The following is a 24,095-nucleotide window of genomic DNA, read 5'->3' as shown; positions in this document are numbered from 1 at the left end:
ACTCTCTATCACTCTCTGACACTCTCTGACACTCTCTATCACTCTCTATCACTCTCTGACACTCTCAGACACTCTCAGACACTCTCTGACACTCCCTGACACTCTCTGACACTCTCTGACACTCTCTATCACTCTCTATCACTCTCTGACACTCTCAGACACTCACTATCACTCTCTGACACTCTCTGACACTCTCTGACAGTCTCTATCACTCTCTATCACTCTCAGACACTCTCTGAAACACTCTGAAACTCTCTATCACTCTCTATCACTCTCTGAAACTCTCTGACACTCTCTGACACTCTCCGACACTCTCTATCACTCTCTGACACTCTCTGACACGCTCTGACACTCTCAGACACTCTCTGACACTCTCTGACACTCTCTATCACTCTCTGACACTCTCTGACACTCTCTGACACTCTCTGACAGTCTCTGACACTCTCTATCACACTCTATCACTCTCTATCACTCTCTGACACTCTCTGACACTCTCTGACACTCACTATCACTCTCTATCACTCTCTGACACTCTCTGACACTCTCTATCACTCCCTATCACTCTCTGACACTCTCTGACACTCTCTATCACTCTCTATCACTCTCTGACACTCTCTGACACTCTCTGACACTCCCTGAAACTCTCTATCACTCTCTATCACTCCCTGACACTCTCTGACACTCTCTGACACTCTCTGACACTCTCTATCACTCTCTATCACTCTCAGACACTCTCTGAAACACTCTGAAACTCTCTATCACTCTCTGACACTCTCTGACTGTCTCTGACACTCTCTGTCACTCTCTGACACTCTCTGACACGCTCTGACACTCTCTGACACTCTCTATCACTCTCTATCACTCTCTGACACACTCTGACACTCTATCACTCTCTGACACTCTCAGACACTCTCAGACACTCTCTGACACTCTCAGACACTCGCTATCACTCTCTATCACTCTCTGACACTCTCTGACACTCTCTGACCTTCTCAGACACTCTCAGACACTCTCAGACACTCTCTGACACTCCCTGAAACTCTCTATCACTCTCTATCACTCTCTGACACTCTCTGACACTCTCTGACACTCTCTGACAGTCTCTATCACTCTCTATCACTCTCTGACACTCTCTGACACTCTCAGACACTCTCTGACACTCTCTGACACTCTCAGACACTCTCTGACACTCTCTGACACTCTCTGACCCTCTCAGACACTCTCAGACACTCTCAGACACTCTCTGACACGCTCAGACACTCGCTATCACTCTCTATCACTCTCTGACACTCTCTGACACTCTCTGACCCTCTCAGACACTCTCAGACACTCTCAGACACTCTCTGACACTCCCTGACACTCCCTGAAACTCTCTATCACTCTCTATCACTCTCTATCACTCTCTATCACTCTCTGACACTCTCTGACACTCTCTGACACTCTCTGACAGTCTCTATCACTCTCTATCACTCTCTATCACTCTCTGACACTCTCTGACACTCTCTGACAGTCTCTATCACTCTCTATCATTCTCTGACACTCTCTGACACTCTCTGACACTCTCAGACACTCTCTGACACTCTCTGACACTCTCTATCACTCTCTGACACTCTCTGACACTCACTATCACTCTCTGACACTCTCTGACACTCTCTGACACTCTCAGACACTCTCAGACACTCTCAGACACTCTCTGACACTCTCTGACACTCTCTGACACTCTCTATCACTCTCTGACACTCTCTGACACTCACTATCACTCTCTGACACTCTCTGACACTCTCTGACAGTCTCTATCACTCTCTATCACTCTCTGACACTCTCTGACACTCTCTGACACTCTCTGACACTCTCTGACAGTCTCTATATCTCTCTATCACTCTCTGACACTCTCTGACACTCTCTGACACTCTCTGACACTCTCTGACACTCTCTGAAACTCTCTATCACTCTCTGACACTCTCTGACACTCTCTGACAATCTCTGACAGTCTCTGACACTCTCAGACACTCTCTGACACTCTCTGACACTCTCTATCACTCTCTGACACTCTCTGACACTCTCAGACACTCTCTGACACTCTCTGACACTCTCTGAAACTCTCTATCACTCTCTAACACTCTCTGACACTCTCTGACACTCTCTGACACACTCTGACACTCTCTGACACTCTCTATCACTCTCTATCACTCTCTGACACTCTCTGACACTCTCTGACACTCTCTGACACTCACTATCACTCTCTGACACTCTCTGACACTCTCTGACATTCTCTATCACTCTCTATCACTCTCTGACACTCTCTGCCACTCTCTGACATTCTCTATCACTCTCTATCACTCTCTGACACTCTCTGCCACTCTCAGACACTCTCTGACACTCTCTGACACTCTCTGACTCTCTCTATCACTCTCTGACACTCTCTGACACTCTCAGACACTCTCTGACACTCTCTGACACTCTCTTAAACTCTCTATCACTCTCTAACACTCTCTGACACTCTCAGACACTCACTATCACTCTCTGACACTCTCTGACAGTCTCTATCACTCTCTATCTCTCTCTGACACTCTCTGACACTCTCTGACACTCACTATCACTCTCTGACACTCTCTGACACTCTCTGACAGTCTCTATCACTCTCTATCACTCTCTGACACTCTCTGACACTCTCTGACACTCTCTGACACTCTCTATCACTCTCTGACAGTCTCTGACACTCTCAGACACTCTCTGACACTCTCTGACACTCTCTGAAACTCTCTATCACTCTCTAACACTCTCTGACACTCTCTGACACTCACGATAACTCTCTGACACTCTCTGACACTCTCTGACAGTCTCTATCACTCTCTGACACTCTCTGACACTCTCAGACACTCTCAGACACTCTCTGACACTCTCTGACACTCTCTATCACTCTCTATCACTCTCTATCACTCTCTGACACTATCTGACACTCTCTGACAGTCTGTATCACTCTCTGACACTCTCTGACACTCTCTGTCACTCTCTGACACTCTCAGACACTCTCTGACACTCTCTGACACTCTCTGAAACTCTCTATCACTCTCTAACACTCTCTGACACTCTCTGACACTCACGATCACTCTCTGACACTCTCTGACTGTCTCTATCACTCTCTGACACTCTCAGACACTCTCAGACACTCTCTGACACTCTCTGACACTCTCTGACACTCTCTGAAACTCTCTATCACTCTCTATCGCTCTCTGACACTCTCTGACACACTCTGACACTCTCTGACAGTCTCTGACACTCTCTATCACTCACTATCACTCTCTGACACTCTCTGACACTCTCAGACACTCTCAGACACTCTCTGAAACTCTCTGAAACTCTCTATCACTCTCTATCACTCTCTATCACTCTCTGACACTCTCTGACACTCTCTGACAGTCTCTATCACTCTCTATCACTCTCTGACACTCTCTGACACTCTCAGACACTCTCTGACACTCTCTGACACTCTCTGAAACTCTCTATCACTCTCTATCGCTCTCTGACACTCTCTGACACTCTCTGACACACTCTGACACACTCTGACACTCTCTGACACTCTCTGACACTCTCTGACACTCTCTATCACTCACTATCACTCTCTGACTCTCTCTGACACTCTCAGACACTCTCAGACACTCTCTGAAACTCTCTGAAACTCTCTATCACTCTCTATCACTCCCTGACACTCTCTGACACTCTCAGACACTCTCTGACACTCTCTATCACTCTCTGGCACTCTCTGACATTCTCTGGCAGTCTCTATCACTCTCTATCACTCTCTGACATTCTCTGACACTCTCAGACACTCTCTGACACTCTCTGACACTCTCTGACACTCTCTATCACTATCTGGCACTCTCTGACACTCTCTGACACTCTCTGACACTCGCTATCACTCTCTATCACTCTCTGACACTCTCTGACACTCTCTGACACTCTCTGACACTCGCTATCACTCTCTATCACTCTCTGACACTCTCTGACACTCTCTGACACCCTCTATCACTCTCTGACACTCTCAGACACTCTCTGACAATCTCTGAAACTCTCTGTCACTCTCTATCACTCTCCGACACTCTCTGACACTCTCTGACACTCTCTATCACTCACTATCACTCTCTGACACTCTCTGACACTCTCTGACACTCTCTGACACTCTCTATCACTCTCTATCACTCTCTGACACTCTCTGAGACTCTCTATCACTCTCTATCACTCTCTGACACTCTCAGACACCCTCTGACATCTCTGACACTCTCTGACACTCTCTATCACTCTCTGACAGTCTCTGACACACTCTGACACTCACTATCACTCTCTGACACTCTCTGACACTCTCTGACACTCTCTGACACTCTCAGACACTCTCAGACACTCACTATCACTCTCTGACACTCTCTGACACTCTCAGACACTCTCAGACAGTCACTATCCCTCTCTGACACTCTCTGGCACTCTCTGATACTCTCTATCACTCTCTATCACTCTCTGACACTCTCAGACACTCTCTGACACTCTCTGACACTCTCTGACACTCTCTATCACTCTCTGACACTCTCTATCACTCTCTATGACTCTCTGACACTCTCTGACACTCTCTATCACTCTCTGACACTCTCAGACACTCTCTGACACACTCAGACACTCTCTGAAACTCTCTATCACCCTCTATCACTCTCTGACACTCTCTGACACTCTCTGACACTCTCTATCACTCTCTGACACTCTCTGACACGCTCAGACACTCTCTGACACTCTCTGAAACTCTGCAACACTCTCTATCACTCTCTGACACTCTCTGACACTCTCTGATACTCTCTGTCACTCTCTATCACTCTCTGACACTCTCTGACACTCTATGAAACTCTCTATCACTCTCTATCACTCTCTGACACTCTCTGACACTCTCTGACACTCTCTATCACTCTCTATCACTCTCTGACACTCTCTGACACTCTCAGACACTCTCTGACACTCTCTGACACTCTCAGACACTCTCTATCACTCTCTGACACTCTCTGACACTCTCTATCACACTCTGACTCTCTCAGACTCTCTCTGACACTCTCAGACACTCTCAGACACTCTCTGAAACTCTCTATCACTCTCTATCACTCTCTGACACTCTCTGAAACACTCTATCACTCTCTAACACTCTCTGACACTCTCTGACACTCTCTATCACTCTCTGACACTCTCAGACACTCTCAGACACTCTCTGACACTCTCAGACACTCTCTGACACTCTCTATCACTCTCTATCACTCTCTGACACTCTCAGACACTCTCTGACACTCTCTGAAACTCTCTATCACTCTATCACTCTCTATCACTCTCTGACACTCTCTGACACTCTCTGACACTCTCTGACACTCTCTGACACTCTCTGACACTCTCTGAAACTCTCTATCACTCTATCACTCTCTATCACTCTCTGACACTCTCTGACACTCTCTGACACTCTCTGACACTCTCAGACACACTCTGACACTCTCTGACACTCTCTGAAACTCTCTATCACTCTCTATCACTCTCTGACACTCTCTGACACTCTCTATCACTCTCTATCACTCTCTGACACTCTCTGACATTCTCTATCACTCTCTATCACTCTCTGACACTCTCATACACTCACTATAACTCTCTGACACTCTCTGACACTCTCAGACACTCTCAGACACTCTCAGACACACTCTGACACTCTCTGACACTCTCTGACAGTCTCTATCACTCTCTATCACTCTCTATCACTCTCTGACACTCTCTGACACTCTCTGAAACTCTCTATCACTCTCTGACACTCTCTGACACTCTCTGACACTCTCTGACAGTCTCTATCACTCTCTATCACTCTCTATCACTCTCTGACACTCTCTGACACTCTCTGAAAATCTCTATCACTCTCAGACACACTCTGACACTCTCTGACACTCTCTGACAGTCTCTATCACTCTCTATCACTCTCTATCACTCTCTGACACTCTCTGACACTCTCTGACACTCTCTGACACTCTCTGACACTCTCAGACACACTCTGACACTCTCTGACACTCTCTGAAACTCTCTATCACTCTCTATCACTCTCTGACACTCTCTGACACTCTCTATCACTCTCTATCACTCTCTGACACTCTCTGACACTCTCTATCACTCACTATCACTCTCTGACACTCTCTGACACTCTCTGACACTCTCTGACACTCTCTATCACTCTCTATCACTCTCTGACACTCTCTGAGACTCTCTATCACTCTCTATCACTCTCTGACACTCTCAGACACCCTCTGACATCTCTGACACTCTCTGACACTCTCTATCACTCTCTGACAGTCTCTGACACACTCTGACACTCACTATCACTCTCTGACACTCTCTGACACTCTCTGACACTCTGACACTCTCAGACACTCTCAGACACTCACTATCACTCTCTGACACTCTCTGACACTCTCAGACACTCTCAGACAGTCACTATCCCTCTCTGACACTCTCTGGCACTCTCTGATACTCTCTATCACTCTCTATCACTCTCTGACACTCTCAGACACTCTCTGACACTCTCTGACACTCTCTGACACTCTCTATCACTCTCTGACACTCTCTATCACTCTCTATGACTCTCTGACACTCTCTGACACTCTCTATCACTCTCTGACACTCTCAGACACTCTCTGACACACTCAGACACTCTCTGAAACTCTCTATCACCCTCTATCACTCTCTGACACTCTCTGACACTCTCTGACACTCTCTATCACTCTCTGACACTCTCTGACACGCTCAGACACTCTCTGACACTCTCTGAAACTCTGCAACACTCTCTATCACTCTCTGACACTCTCTGACACTCTCTGATACTCTCTGTCACTCTCTATCACTCTCTGACACTCTCTGACACTCTATGAAACTCTCTATCACTCTCTATCACTCTCTGACACTCTCTGACACTCTCTGACACTCTCTATCACTCTCTATCACTCTCTGACACTCTCTGACACTCTCAGACACTCTCTGACACTCTCTGACACTCTCAGACACTCTCTATCACTCTCTGACACTCTCTGACACTCTCTATCACACTCTGACTCTCTCAGACTCTCTCTGACACTCTCAGACACTCTCAGACACTCTCTGAAACTCTCTATCACTCTCTATCACTCTCTGACACTCTCTGAAACACTCTATCACTCTCTATCACTCTCTGACACTCTCTGACACTCTCTATCACTCTCTGACACTCTCAGACACTCTCAGACACTCTCTGACACTCTCAGACACTCTCTGACACTCTCTATCACTCTCTATCACTCTCTGACACTCTCAGACACTCTCTGACACTCTCTGAAACTCTCTATCACTCTATCACTCTCTATCACTCTCTGACACTCTCTGACACTCTCTGACACTCTCTGACACTCTCTGACACTCTCTGACACTCTCTGAAACTCTCTATCACTCTATCACTCTCTATCACTCTCTGACACTCTCTGACACTCTCTGACACTCTCTGACACTCTCAGACACACTCTGACACTCTCTGACACTCTCTGAAACTCTCTATCACTCTCTATCACTCTCTGACACTCTCTGACACTCTCTATCACTCTCTATCACTCTCTGACACTCTCTGACATTCTCTATCACTCTCTATCACTCTCTGACACTCTCATACACTCACTATAACTCTCTGACACTCTCTGACACTCTCAGACACTCTCAGACACTCTCAGACACACTCTGACACTCTCTGACACTCTCTGACAGTCTCTATCACTCTCTATCACTCTCTATCACTCTCTGACACTCTCTGACACTCTCTGAAACTCTCTATCACTCTCTGACACTCTCTGACACTCTCTGACACTCTCTGACAGTCTCTATCACTCTCTATCACTCTCTATCACTCTCTGACACTCTCTGACACTCTCTGAAAATCTCTATCACTCTCAGACACACTCTGACACTCTCTGACACTCTCTGACAGTCTCTATCACTCTCTATCACTCTCTATCACTCTCTGACACTCTCTGACACTCTCTGAAACTCTCTATCACTCTCTGACACTCTCTGACACTCTCTGACAGTCTCTGACACTCTCTATCACTCTCTGACACTCTCTGACACGCTCTGACACTCTCAGACACTCTCTGACACTCTCTGACACTCTCTATCACTCTCTGACACTCTCTGACACTCTCTGACACTCTCAGACACTCTCTGACACTCTCTATCACTCTCTATCACTCTCTGACACTCTCTGACACTCTCTGACACTCTCTGACACTCTCTATCACTCTCTATCACTCTCTGACACTCTCTGACACTCTCTGACACTCTCTATCACTCTCTATCACTCTCTGACACTCTCTGACACACTCTGACACTCTCTATCACTCTCTGACACTCTCAGACACTCTCTGACACTCTCTGACACTCTCAGACACTCTCTGACACTCTCAGACACTCGCTATCACTCTCTATCACTCTCTGACACTCTCTGACACTCTCAGACACTCTCAGACACTCTCTGACACTCCCTGAAACTCTCTACCACTCTCTATCACTCTCTGACACTCTCTGACACTCTCTGACACTCTCTGACACTCTCTATCACTCTCTATCACTCTCTGACACTCTCTGACACTCTCTGACACTCTCTATCACTCTCTATCACTCTCTATCACTCTCTGACACTCTCAGACACTCACTATCACTCTCTGACACTCTCTGACACTGTCTGACAGTCTCTATCACTCTCTATCACTCTCTGACACTCTCTGACACTCTCTATCACTCTCTATCACTCTCTGACACTCTCAGACACTCTCAGACACGCTCTGACAATCTCTGACACTCCCTGAAACTCTCTATCACTCTATATCACTCCCTGACAATCTCAGACACTCTCTATCATTCTCAGACACTCTCTATCACTCTCTGACACTCTCTGACACTCTCTATCACTCTCTGACACTCTCTGACACACTCTGACACTCACTATCACTCTCTGACACTCTCTGACACTCTCTGACACTCTCAGACACTCTCAGACACTCACTATCCCTCTCTGACACTCTCTGGCACTCTCTGAAACTCTCTATCACTCTCTATCACTCTCCGACACTCTCTGACACTCTCTGACACTCTCAGACACTCTCTGACACTCTCTGACACTCTCTATCACTCTCTGACACTCTCTATCACTCTCTATGACTCTCTGACACTCTCTGACACTCTCTATCACTCTCTGACACTCTCTATCACTCTCTATCACTCTCTATCACTCTCTGACACTCTCTGACACTCTCTATCACTCTCTGACACTCTCTATCACTCTCGGACACTCTCTGACACACTCAGACACTCACTGAAACTCTCTATCACCCTCTATCACTCTCTGACACTCTCTGACACTCTCTATCACTCTCTATCACTCTCTGACACTCTCTGACACGCTCAGACACTCTCTGACACTCTCTGAAACTCTGCAACACTCTCTATCACTCTCTGACACTCTCTGACACTCTCTGATACTCTCTGTCACTCTCTATCACTCTCTGACACTCTCTGACACTCTCTGAAACTCTCTATCACTCTCTATCACTCTCTGACACTCTCTGACACTCTCTATCACTCTCTATCACTCTCTGACACTCTCTGACACTCTCAGACACTCCCTCTCACTCTCTATCACTCTCTGACACTCTCTGACACTCTCTATCACACTCTGACTCTCTCAGACACTCTCTGACACTCTCAGACACTCTCTGAAACTCTCTATCACTCTCTATCACTCTCTGACACTCTCTGACACTCTCTGACACTCTCTATCACTCTCTGACACTCTCAGACACTCTCAGACACTCTCTGACACTCTCAGACACTCTATGACACTCTCTATCACTCTCTATCACTCTCTGACACTCTCTATCACTCTCTGACACTCTCTGAAACTCTCTATCACTCTATCACTCTCTATCACTCTCTGACACTCTCTGACACTCTCTGACACTCTCAGACACACTCTGACACTCTCTGACACTCTCTGACACTCTCTATCACTCTCTGACACTCTCTGACATTCTCTATCACTCTCTATCACTCTCTGACACTCTCAGACAGTCTCAGACACTCTCTGACACACCCTGAAACTCTCTATCACTCTCTATCACTCTCTGACACTCTCTGACACTCTCTATCACTCTCTATCACTCTCTGACACTCTCAGACACTCTCAGACACTCTCAGACACACTCTGACACTATCTGACACTCTCTGACAGTCTCTATCACTCTCTATCACTCTCTATCACTCTCTCTCACTCTCTATCACTCTCTGACACTCTCTGACACTCTCTGACACTCTCTGAAACTCTCTATCACTCTCTGACACTCTCTGACACTCTCTGACACTCTCAGACACTCTCAGACACTCTCTGAAACAATCTGAAACTCTCTATCACTCTCTATCACTCTCTGACACTCTCTGACACTCTCTGACAGTCTCTGACACTCTCTATCACTCTCTGACACTCTCTGACACGCTCTGACACTCTCAGACACTCTCTGACACTCTCTGACACTCTCTATCACTCTCTGACACTCTCTGACACTCTCTGACACTCTCAGACACTCTCTGACACTCTCTGTCACTCTCTATCACTCTCTATCACTCTCTATCACTCTCTGACACTCTCTGACACTCTCTGACACTCTCTGACACTCTCTATCACTCTCTATCACTCTCTGACACTCTCTGACACTCTCTGACACTCTCTATCACTCTCTATCACTCTCTGACACTCTCTGACACACTCTGACACTCTCTATCACTCTCTGACACTCTCAGACACTCTCTGACACTCTCTGACACTCTCAGACACTCTCTGACACTCTCAGACACTCGCTATCACTCTCTATCACTCTCTGACACTCTCTGACGCTCTCAGACACTCTCAGACACTCTCTGACACTCCCTGAAACTCTCTATCACTCTCTATCACTCTCTGACACTCTCTCACACTCTCTGACACTCTCTGACACTCTCTGACACTCTCTATCACTCTCTATCACTCTCTGACACTCTCTGACACTCTCTGACACTCTCTGACACTCTCTGACACTCTATATCACTCGCTATCACTCTCTGACACTCTCAGACACTCACTATCACTCTCTGACACTCTCTGACACTCTCTGACAGTCTCTATCACTCTCTATCACTCTCTATCACTCTCTGACACTCTCAGACACTCTCAGACACACTCTGACACTCTCTGACACTCTCTGAAACTCTCTATCACTCTTTATTACTCTCTGACACTCTTTGACACTCTCTGACACTCTCTATCACTCTCTATCACTCTCTATCACTCTCTGACACTCTCTGACACTCTCTGACACTCTCTATCACTCTCTGACACTCTCAGACACTCTCAGACACGCTCTGACAATCTCTGACACTCCCTGAAACTCTCTATCACTCTATATCACTCCCTGACACTCTCAGACACTCTCTATCACTCTCTGACACTCTCTGACACTCTCTGACACTCTCTGACACTCTCAGACACTCTCAGACACTCTCTGAAACACTCTGAAACTCTCTATCACTCTCTATCACTCTCTGACACTCTCTGACACTCTCTGACACTCTCTATCACTCTCTGACACTCTCTGACACTCTCTGACACTCTCTGACACGCTCTGACACTCTCAGACACTCTCTGACACTCTCTGACACTCTCTATCATTCTCTGACACTCTCTGACACTCTCTGAAACTCTCTATCACTCTTTATCACTCTCTGACACTCTTTGACACTCTCTGACACTCTCTATCACTCTCTATCACTCTCTGACACTCTCTGACACTCTCTATCACTCTCTGACACTCTCTATCACTCTCAGACACTCTCTGACACTCTCTGACAGTCCCTGAAACTCTCTATCACTCTCTAACACTCCCTGACACTCTCTGACACTCTCTGACACTCTCTGACACTCTCTATCACTCTCTATCACTCTCTGACACTCTCAGACACTCACTATCACTCTCTGACACTCTCTGACACTCTCTGACAGTCTCTATCACTCTCTATCACTCTCTGACACTCTCAGACACACTCTGACACTCTCTGACACTCTCTGAAACTCTCTATCACTCTTTATTACTCTCTGAGACTCTTTGACACTCTCTGACACTCTCAGACACTCTCTGAAACACTCTGAAACTCTCTATCACTCTCTATCACTCTCTGACACTCTCTGACACTCTCTGACACTCTCTATCACTCTCTGACACTCTCTGACACTCTCTGACACTCTCTGACACTCTCTGACACGCTCTGACACTCTCAGACACTCTCTGACACTCTCTGACACTCTCTATCATTCTCTGACACTCTCTGACACTCTGAAACTCTCTATCACTCTTTATCACTCTCTGACACTCTTTGACACTCTCTGACACTCTCTATCACTCTCTATCACTCTCTGACACTCTCTGACACTCTCTATCACTCTCTATCACTCTCTGACACTCTCAGACACTCTCAGACACTCTCTGACACTCTCTGACAGTCCCTGAAACTCTCGATCACTCTCTATCACTCCCTGACACTCTCTGACACTCTCTGACACTCTCTGACACTCTCTATCACTCTCTATCACTCTCTGACACTCTCAGACACTCACTATCACTCTCTGACACTCTCTGACACTCTCTGACAGTCTCTGACACTCTCTATCACTCTCTGACACGCTCTGAAACTCTCAGACACTCTCTGACACTCTCTGACACTCTCTATCACTCTCTGACAGTCTCTGACACTCTCTATCACTCTCTATCACTCTCTGACACTCTCTGACACTCTCTGACACTCTCTATCACTCTCTATCATTCTCTGACACTCTCTGACACTCTCTGACACTCTCTATCACTCTCTATCACTCTCTGACACTCTCTGACACACTCTGACACTCTATCACTCTCTGACACTCTCTGACACTCTCTGACACTCTCTGACAGTCTCTATCACTCTCTATCACTCTCTGACACTCTCTGACACTCTCTGACACACTCTGACACTCTATCACTCTCTGACACTCTCTGACACTCTCTGACAGTCTCTGACAGTCTCTATCACTCTCTATCACTCTCAGACAGTCTCAGACACACTCTGACACTCTCTGAAACTCTCTATCACTCTCTATCACTCTCTGTCACTCTCTGACACTCTCTGACACTCTCTATCACTCTCTATCACTCTCTGACACTCTCTGACACTCTCTGACACTCTCAGACACTCTCTGAAACACTCTGAAACTCTCTATCACTCTCTATCACTCTCTGACACTCTCTGACACTCTCTATCACTCTCTGACACTCTCTGACACTCTGACACGCTCGGACACTCTCAGACACTCTCTGACACTCTCTGACACTCTCTATCATTCTCTGACACTCTCTGACACTCTCTGAAACTCTCTATCACTCTTTATCACTCTCTGACACTCTTTGACACTCTCTGACACTCTCTATCACTCTCTATCACTCTCTGACACTCTCTGACACTCTCTATCACTCTTTATCACTCTCTATCACTCTCTGACACTCTCAGACACTCTCAGACACTCTCTGACACTCTCTGACACTCTCTGACACTCCCTGACACTCTCTGACAGTCTCTATCACTCTCTATCACTCTCAGACACTCTCTGACACTCTCTGACAGTCTCTGACACTCTCTATCACTCTCTGACACTCTCTGACACGCTCTGACACTCTCAGACACTCTCAGACACTCTCTGACACTCTCTATCACTCTCTGACACTCTCTGACACTCTCTGACACTCTCTGACAGTCTCTGACACTCTCTATCACTCTCTATCACTCTCTATCACTCTCTGACACTCTCTGACACTCACTATCACTCTCTGACACTCTCTGACACTCTCTGACAGTCTCTATCACTCTCTATCACTCTCAGACACTCTCTGACAGTCTCTGACACTCTCTATCACTCTCTATCACTCTCTATCACTCTCTGACACTCTCTGACACTCTCTGACAGTCTCTATCACTCTCTATCACTCTCTGACACTCTCTGACACTCTCTGACACTCTCTATCACTCTCTATCACTCTCAGACACTCTCTGACACTCTCAGACACTCTCTGACACTCTCAGACACTCGCTATCACTCTCTATCACTCTCTATCACTCTCTGACACTCTCTGACCCTCTCAGACACTCTCAGACACTCTCAGACACTCTCTGACACTCCCTGAAACTCTATATCACTCTCTATCACTCTCTATCACTCTCTGACACTCTCTGACACTCTCTGACACTCTCTATCACTCTCTGACACTCTCAGACACTCACTATCACTCTCTGACACTCTCTGACAGTCTCTATCACTCTCTATCACTCTCTGACACTCTCTGACACTCTCTGACACTCTCTATCATTCTCTGACACTCTCTGACACTCTCTGAAACTCTCTGACACTCTCTGACACGCTCTGACACTCTCAGACACTCTCTGACACTCTCTGACACTCTCTATCATTCTCTGACACTCTCTGACACTCTCTATCACTCTCTATCACTCTCTGACAGTCTCTATCACTCTCTATCACTCTCTGACACTCTCTGACACTCTCTGACACTCTCTATCATTCTCTGACACTCTCTGACACTCTCTGAAACTCTCTGACACTCTCTGACACGCTCTGACACTCTCAGACACTCTCTGACACTCTCTGACACTCTCTATCATTCTCTGATACTCTCTGACACTCTCTATCACTCTCTATCACTCTCTGACACTCTCAGACACTCTCTGACACTCCCTGAAACTCTCTATCACTCTCTATCACTCTCTATCACTCTCTGACACTCTCTGACACTCTCAGACACTCACTATCACTCTCTGACACCCTCTGACACTCTCTGACAGTCTCTATCACTCTCTATCACTCTCAGACACACTCTGACACTCTCTGACACTCTCTGAAACTCTCTATCACTCTCTATCACTCTCTGACACTCTCTGAAACTCTCTGACACTCTCTATCACTCTCTATCACTCTCTGACACTCTCTGACACTCTCAGACACTCACTATCACTCTCTGACACTCTCTGACAGTCTCTGACAGTCTCTATCACTCTCTATCACTCTCAGACACTCTCAGACACACTCTGACACTCTCTGACACTCTCTGAAACTCTCTATCACTCTCTATCACTCTCTATCACTCTCTGACACTCTCTGACACTCTCTGACACTCTCTATCACTCTCTATCACTCTCAGACACTCTCTGACACTCTCTGACACTCCCTGAAACTCTCTGTCACTCTCTATCACTCCCTGACACTCTCTGACACTCTCTGACACACTCTGACACTCTCTATCACTCTCTGACACTCTCAGACACTCACTATCACTCTCTGACACTCTCTGACAGTCTCTATCACTCTCTATCACTCTCCGACACTCTCAGACACACTCTGACACTCTCTGACACTCTCTGACAGTCTCTATCACTCTCTGACACTCTCTGACACTCTCTGACAGTCTCTATCACTCTCTATCACTCTCCGACACTCTCAGACACACTCTGACACTCTCTGACACTCTCTGAAACTCTCTATCACTCTCTATCACTCTCTGACACTCTCTGAAACTCTCTGACACTCTCTATCACTCTCTGACACTCTCAGACACTCTCTGCCACTCTCTGACACTCTCTGAAACTCTCCATCACTCTCTATCACTCTCTATCACTCTCTGACACTCTCTGACACTCTCTGACACTCTCTGACACTTTCTATCACTCTCTGACACTCTCTGACACTCTCTGACACTCTCTGACACTCTCTGACACTCTCTGACACTCTCTGAAACTCTCTATCACTCTCTGACACTCTCTATCACTCTCTGACACTCTCAGACACTCTCAGACACTCTCAGATACTCTCAGATACTCTCTGACACTCTCTGACAGTCTCTATCACTCTCTATCACTCACTATCACTCTCTGACACTCTCTGACACTCTCTGACACTCTCTGAAACTCTCTATCACTCTCTATCACTCTCAGACACTCTCTGACACTCTCTGAAACTCTCTATCACTCTCTATCACTCCCTGACACTCTCTGACACTCTCTGACACTCTCTATCACTCTCTGACACTCTCTGACACTCTCTGACACTCTCTGACACCCTCTATCACTCTCTGACACTCTCAGACACTCTCTGACACTCTCTATCACTCTCTATCATTCTCTGACACTCTCAGACACTCTCTGAAACTCTCTATCACTCTCTATCACTCTCTGACACTCTCTGACACACTCTGACACTCTCTATCACTCTCTATCACTCTCTGACACTCTCTGACACTCTCAGACACTCTCTGACACTCTCTGACACTCTCTGACACACTCTGACACTCTCTATCACACTCTGACACTCTCTATCACACTCTGACACTCTCTGACACTCTCAGACACTCTCTGACACTCTCTGAAACTCTCTGACACTCTCTGAAACTCTCTATCACTCTCTATCACTCTCTACCACTTCTGACACTCTCTGACACTCTCTGACACTCTCTATCACTCTCTATCACTCTCTGACACTCTCTGACACTCTCTGACACTCTCTATCACTCGCTGTCACTCCCTGACACTCTCTGACACTCTCTATCACTCTCTATCACTCTCTGACACTCTCTGACACTCTCTGACACTCTCTGACACTCTCTATCACTCTCTATCACTCTCTATCACTCTCTGACACTCTCTGACACTCTCTATCACTCGCTTCACTCCCTGACACTCTCTGACACTCTCTATCACTCTCTATCACTCTCTGACACTCTCTGACACTCTCTGACACTCTCTGACACTCTCTATCACTCTCTATCACTCTCTGACACTCTCTGACACTCTCAGACACTCACTATCACTCTCTGACACTCTCTGACACTCTCTGACAGTCTCTATCACTCTCTATCACTCTCAGACACTCTCAGACACACTCTGACACTCTCTGACACTCTCTGAAACTCTCTATCACTCTCTATCACTCTCTGACACTCTCTGACACTCTCTGACACTCTCTATCACTCTCTATCACTCTCTGACACTCTCTGACACTCTCTGACACTCTCAGACACTCTCTGAAACACTCTGAAACTCTCTATCACTCTCTGACACTCTCTGACACTCTCTGACACTCTCTATCACTCTCTGACACTCTCTGACACGCTCTGACACTCTCAGACACTCACTATCACTCTCTGACACTCTCTGACACTCTCTGACAGTCTCTATCACTCTCTATCACTCTCAGACACTCTCAGACACACTCTGACACTCTCTGACACTCTCTGAAACTCTCTATCACTCTCTATCACTCTCTGACACTCTCTGACACTCTCTGACACTCTCTATCACTCTCTATCACTCTCTGACACTCTCTGACACTCTCTGACACTCTCAGACACTCTCTGAAACACTCTGAAACTCTCTATCACTCTCTGACACTCTCTGACACTCTCTGACACTCTCTATCACTCTCTGACACTCTCTGACACGCTCTGACACTCTCAGACACTCACTATCACTCTCTGACACTCTCTGACACTCTCTGACAGTCTCTATCACTCTCTATCACTCTCAGACACTCTCAGACACACTCTGACACTCTCTATCACTCTCTATCACTCTCTGACACGCTCTGACACTCTCAGACACTCTCTGACACTCTCTGACACTCTCTATCATTCTCTGACACTCTCTGACACTCTCTGAAACTCTCTATCACTCTTTATCACTCTCTGACACTCTTTGACAGTCTCTGACACTCTCTATCACTCTCTATCACTCTCTGACACTCTCAGACACTCTCTGACACTCTCTGACACTCTCTGAAACTCTCTATCACTCTTTATCACTCTCTGACACTCTCTGACACTCTCTGACACTCTCTATCACTCTCTATCACTCTCTGACACTCCCAGAAACTCACTATCACTCTCTGACACTCTCTGACACTCTCTGACAGTCTCTATCACTCTCTATCACTCTCAGACACTCTCAGACACACTCTGACACTCTCTGAAACTCTCTATCACTCTCTATCACTTTCTGACACTCTCCGAAACTCTCTGACACTCTCTATCACTCTCCATCACTCTCAGACACTCTCTGAAACACTCTGAAACTCTCTATCACTCTCTATCACTCTCTGACACTCTCTGACACTCTCTGACACTCTCTATCACTCTCTGACACTCTCTGACACTCTCTGACACGCTCTGACACTCTCAGACACTCTCTGACACTCTCTGACACTCTCTATCATTCTCTGACACTCTCTGACACTCTCAGACACTGTCTGACACTCTCTATCACTCTCTATCACTCTCTGACACTCTCTGACACTCTCTGACACTCTCTATCACTCTCTATCACTCTCTGACACTCTCTGACATTCTCTGACACTCTCTGACACTCTCTATCACTCTCTGACACTCTCAGACACTCTCTGACACTCTCTGAAACTCTCTATCACTCTCTATCGCTCTCTGACACTCTCTATCACTCTCTGACACTCTCAGACACTCTCTGCCACTCTCTGACACTCTCTGACACTCTCTGAAGCTCTCCATCACTCTCTATCACTCTCTGACACTCTCTGACACTCTCTGACACTCTCAGACACTCTCTGACACTCTCTGACACTCTCTGAAACTCTCTATCACTCTCTGACACTCTCTATCACTCTCTGACACTCTCAGACACTCTCAGATACTCTCAGACACTCTCAGATACTCTCTGACACTCTCTGACACTCTCTGACACTCTCAGACACTCTCTGACACTCTCTATCACTCTCTATCACTCTCTGACACTCTCAGACATTCTCTGACACTCTCTGAAACTCTCTATCACTCTCTATCACTCTCTATCACTCCCTGACACTCTCTGACACTCTCTGACACTCTCTATCACTCTCTATCACTCTCTGACACTCTCTGACACTCTCTGACACTCTCTGACACCCTCTATCACTCTCTGACACTCTCAGACACTCTCTGACACTCTCTATCACTCTCTATCATTCTCTGACACTCTCAGACACTCTCTGAAACTCTCTATCACTCTCTATCACTCTCTGACACTCTCTGACACACTCTGACACTCTCTATCACTCTCTGACACTCTCAGACACTCTCAGACACTCTCTGAAACTCTCTATCACTCTCTATCACTCTCTGACACTCTCTGAATCTCTCAGACACTCTCTGACAATCTCTGACACTCTCTATCACTCTCTGACACTCTCTGACACTCTCTGACACTCTCTATCACTCTCTGACACTCTCTGACAGTCTCTATCACTCTCTATCACTCTCTGACACTCTCTGACACTGTCAGACACTCTCTGACACTCTCTGACTCTCACTGAAACTCTCTATCACTCTCTATCACTCTCTGACACTCTCTGACACTCTCTGACACTCTCTGACACTTTCTATCACTCTCTGACACTATCTGACACTCTCAGACATTCTCAGACACTCTCTGAAACTCTCTATCACTCTCTATCACTCTCTGACACTCACTATCACTCTCTGACACTCTCTGACACTCTCTGACACTCTCAGACACTCTCAGACACTCACTATCCCTCTCTGACACTCTCTGGCACTCTCTGAAACTCTCTATCACTCTCTATCACTCTCCGACACTCTCTGACACTCTCTGACACTCTCAGACACTCTCTGACACTCTCTGACACTCTCTATCACTCTCTGACACTCTCTATCACTCTCTATGACTCTCTGACACTCTCTGACACTCTCTATCACTCTCTGACACTCTCTATCACTCTCTATCACTCTCTATCACTCTCTGACACTCTCTGACACTCTCTATCACTCTCTGACACTCTCTATCACTCTCGGACACTCTCTGACACACTCAGACACTCACTGAAACTCTCTATCACCCTCTATCACTCTCTGACACTCTCTGACACTCTCTATCACTCTCTATCACTCTCTGACACTCTCTGACACGCTCAGACACTCTCTGACACTCTCTGAAACTCTGCAACACTCTCTATCACTCTCTGACACTCTCTGACACTCTCTGATACTCTCTGTCACTCTCTATCACTCTCTGACACTCTCTGACACTCTCTGAAACTCTCTATCACTCTCTATCACTCTCTGACACTCTCTGACACTCTCTATCACTCTCTATCACTCTCTGACACTCTCTGACACTCTCAGACACTCCCTCTCACTCTCTATCACTCTCTGACACTCTCTGACACTCTCTATCACACTCTGACTCTCTCAGACACTCTCTGACACTCTCAGACACTCTCTGAAACTCTCTATCACTCTCTATCACTCTCTGACACTCTCTGAAACACTCTATCACTCTCTATCACTCTCTGACACTCTCTGACACTCTCTATCACTCTCTGACACTCTCAGACACTCTCAGACACTCTCTGACACTCTCAGACACTCTATGACACTCTCTATCACTCTCTATCACTCTCTGACACTCTCTATCACTCTCTGACACTCTCTGAAACTCTCTATCACTCTATCACTCTCTATCACTCTCTGACACTCTCTGACACTCTCTGACACTCTCAGACACACTCTGACACTCTCTGACACTCTCTGACACTCTCTATCACTCTCTGACACTCTCTGACATTCTCTATCACTCTCTATCACTCTCTGACACTCTCAGACAGTCTCAGACACTCTCTGACACACCCTGAAACTCTCTATCACTCTCTATCAATCTCTGACACTCTCTGACACTCTCTGAAACTCTCTATCACTCTCTGGCAATCCTTGACACTCTCTGACAGTCTCTATCACTCTCTATCACTCTCTATCACTCTCTGACACTCTCAGACACTCTCAGACACACTCTGACACTCTCTGACACTCTCTGAAACTCTCTATCACTCTTTATTACTCTCTGACACTCTTTGACACTCTCTGACACTCTCTATCACTCTCTATCACTCTCTATCACTCTCTGACACTCTCTGACACTCTCTGACACTCTCTATCACTCTCTGACACTCTCAGACACTCTCAGACACGCTCTGACAATCTCTGACACTCCCTGAAACTCTCTATCACTCTATATCACTCCCTGACACTCTCAGACACTCTCTATCACTCTCTGACACTCTCTGACACTCTCTGACACTCTCTGACACTCTCAGACACTCTCAGACACTCTCTGAAACACTCTGAAACTCTCTATCACTCTCTATCACTCTCTGACACTCTCTGACACTCTCTGACACTCTCTATCACTCTCTGACACTCTCTGACACTCTCTGACACTCTCTGACACGCTCTGACACTCTCAGACACTCTCTGACACTCTCTGACACTCTCTATCATTCTCTGACACTCTCTGACACTCTCTGAAACTCTCTATCACTCTTTATCACTCTCTGACACTCTTTGACACTCTCTGACACTCTCTATCACTCTCTATCACTCTCTGACACTCTCTGACACTCTCTATCACTCTCTGACACTCTCTATCACTCTCAGACACTCTCTGACACTCTCTGACAGTCCCTGAAACTCTCTATCACTCTCTAACACTCCCTGACACTCTCTGACACTCTCTGACACTCTCTGACACTCTCTATCACTCTCTATCACTCTCTGACACTCTCAGACACTCACTATCACTCTCTGACACTCTCTGACACTCTCTGACAGTCTCTATCACTCTCTATCACTCTCTGACACTCTCAGACACTCTCAGACACACTCTGACACTCTCTGACACTCTCTGAAACTCTCTATCACTCTTTATTACTCTCTGAGACTCTTTGACACTCTCTGACACTCTCAGACACTCTCTGAAACACTCTGAAACTCTCTATCACTCTCTATCACTCTCTGACACTCTCTGACACTCTCTGACACTCTCTATCACTCTCTGACACTCTCTGACACTCTCTGACACTCTCTGACACTCTCTGACACGCTCTGACACTCTCTGACACTCTCTGACACTCTCTGACACTCTCTATCATTCTCTGACACTCTCTGACACTCTGAAACTCTCTATCACTCTTTATCACTCTCTGACACTCTTTGACACTCTCTGACACTCTCTATCACTCTCTATCACTCTCTGACACTCTCTGACACTCTCTATCACTCTCTATCACTCTCTGACACTCTCAGACACTCTCAGACACTCTCTGACACTCTCTGACAGTCCCTGAAACTCTCGATCACTCTCTATCACTCCCTGACACTCTCTGACACTCTCTGACACTCTCTGACACTCTCTATCACTCTCTATCACTCTCTGACACTCTCAGACACTCACTATCACTCTCTGACACTCTCTGACACTCTCTGACAGTCTCTGACACTCTCTATCACTCTCTGACACGCTCTGAAACTCTCAGACACTCTCTGACACTCTCTGACACTCTCTGACACTCTCTATCACTCTCTGACAGTCTCTGACACTCTCTATCACTCTCTATCACTCTCTGACACTCTCTGACACTCTCTGACACTCTCTATCACTCTCTATCACTCTCTGACACTCTCTGACACTCTCTGACACTCTCTATCACTCTCTATCACTCTCTGACACTCTCTGACACACTCTGACACTCTCTGACACTCTCTGACACTCTCTGACACTCTCTGACACTCTCTGACACTCTCTGACAGTCTCTATCACTCTCTATCACTCTCTGACACTCTCTGACACTCTCTGACACACTCTGACACTCTATCACTCTCTGACACTCTCTGACACTCTCTGACAGTCTCTGACAGTCTCTATCACTCTCTATCACTCTCAGACAGTCTCAGACACACTCTGACACTCTCTGAAACTCTCTATCACTCTCTATCACTCTCTGACACTCTCTGACACTCTCTGACACTCTCTATCACTCTCTATCACTCTCTGACACTCTCTGACACTCTCTGACACTCTCAGACACTCTCTGAAACACTCTGAAACTCTCTATCACTCTCTATCACTCTCTGACACTCTCTGACACTCTCTATCACTCTCTGACACTCTCTGACACTCTGACACGCTCGGACACTCTCAGACACTCTCTGACACTCTCTGACACTCTCTATCATTCTCTGACACTCTCTGACACTCTCTGAAACTCTCTATCACTCTTTATCACTCTCTGACACTCTTTGACACTCTCTGACACTCTCTATCACTCTCTATCACTCTCTGACACTCTCTGACACTCTCTATCACTCTTTATCACTCTCTATCACTCTCTGACACTCTCAGACACTCTCAGACACTCTCTGACACTCTCTGACACTCCCTGACACTCTCTGACAGTCTCTATCACTCTCTATCACTCTCAGACACTCTCTGACACTCTCTGACAGTCTCTGACACTCTCTATCACTCTCTGACACTCTCTGACACGCTCTGACACTCTCAGACACTCTCAGACACTCTCTGACACTCTCTATCACTCTCTGACACTCTCTGACACTCTCTGACACTCTCTGACAGTCTCTGACACTCTCTATCACTCTCTATCACTCTCTATCACTCTCTGACACTCTCTGACACTCACTATCACTCTCTGACACTCTCTGACACTCTCTGACAGTCTCTATCACTCTCTATCACTCTCAGACACTCTCTGACAGTCTCTGACACTCTCTATCACTCTCTATCACTCTCTATCACTCTCTGACACTCTCTGACACTCTCTGACAGTCTCTATCACTCTCTATCACTCTCTGACACTCTCTGACACTCTCTGACACTCTCTATCACTCTCTATCACTCTCAGACACTCTCTGACACTCTCAGACACTCTCTGACACTCTCAGACACTCGCTATCACTCTCTATCACTCTCTATCACTCTCTGACACTCTCTGACCCTCTCAGACACTCTCAGACACTCTCAGACACTCTCTGACACTCCCTGAAACTCTATATCACTCTCTATCACTCTCTATCACTCTCTGA

This window comes from Heterodontus francisci, chromosome 8, assembly GCF_036365525.1.
Source record: "Heterodontus francisci isolate sHetFra1 chromosome 8, sHetFra1.hap1, whole genome shotgun sequence".
NCBI lineage: Eukaryota > Metazoa > Chordata > Chondrichthyes > Heterodontiformes > Heterodontidae > Heterodontus > Heterodontus francisci.
Note: the sequence above shows the minus strand (reverse complement) of the source record.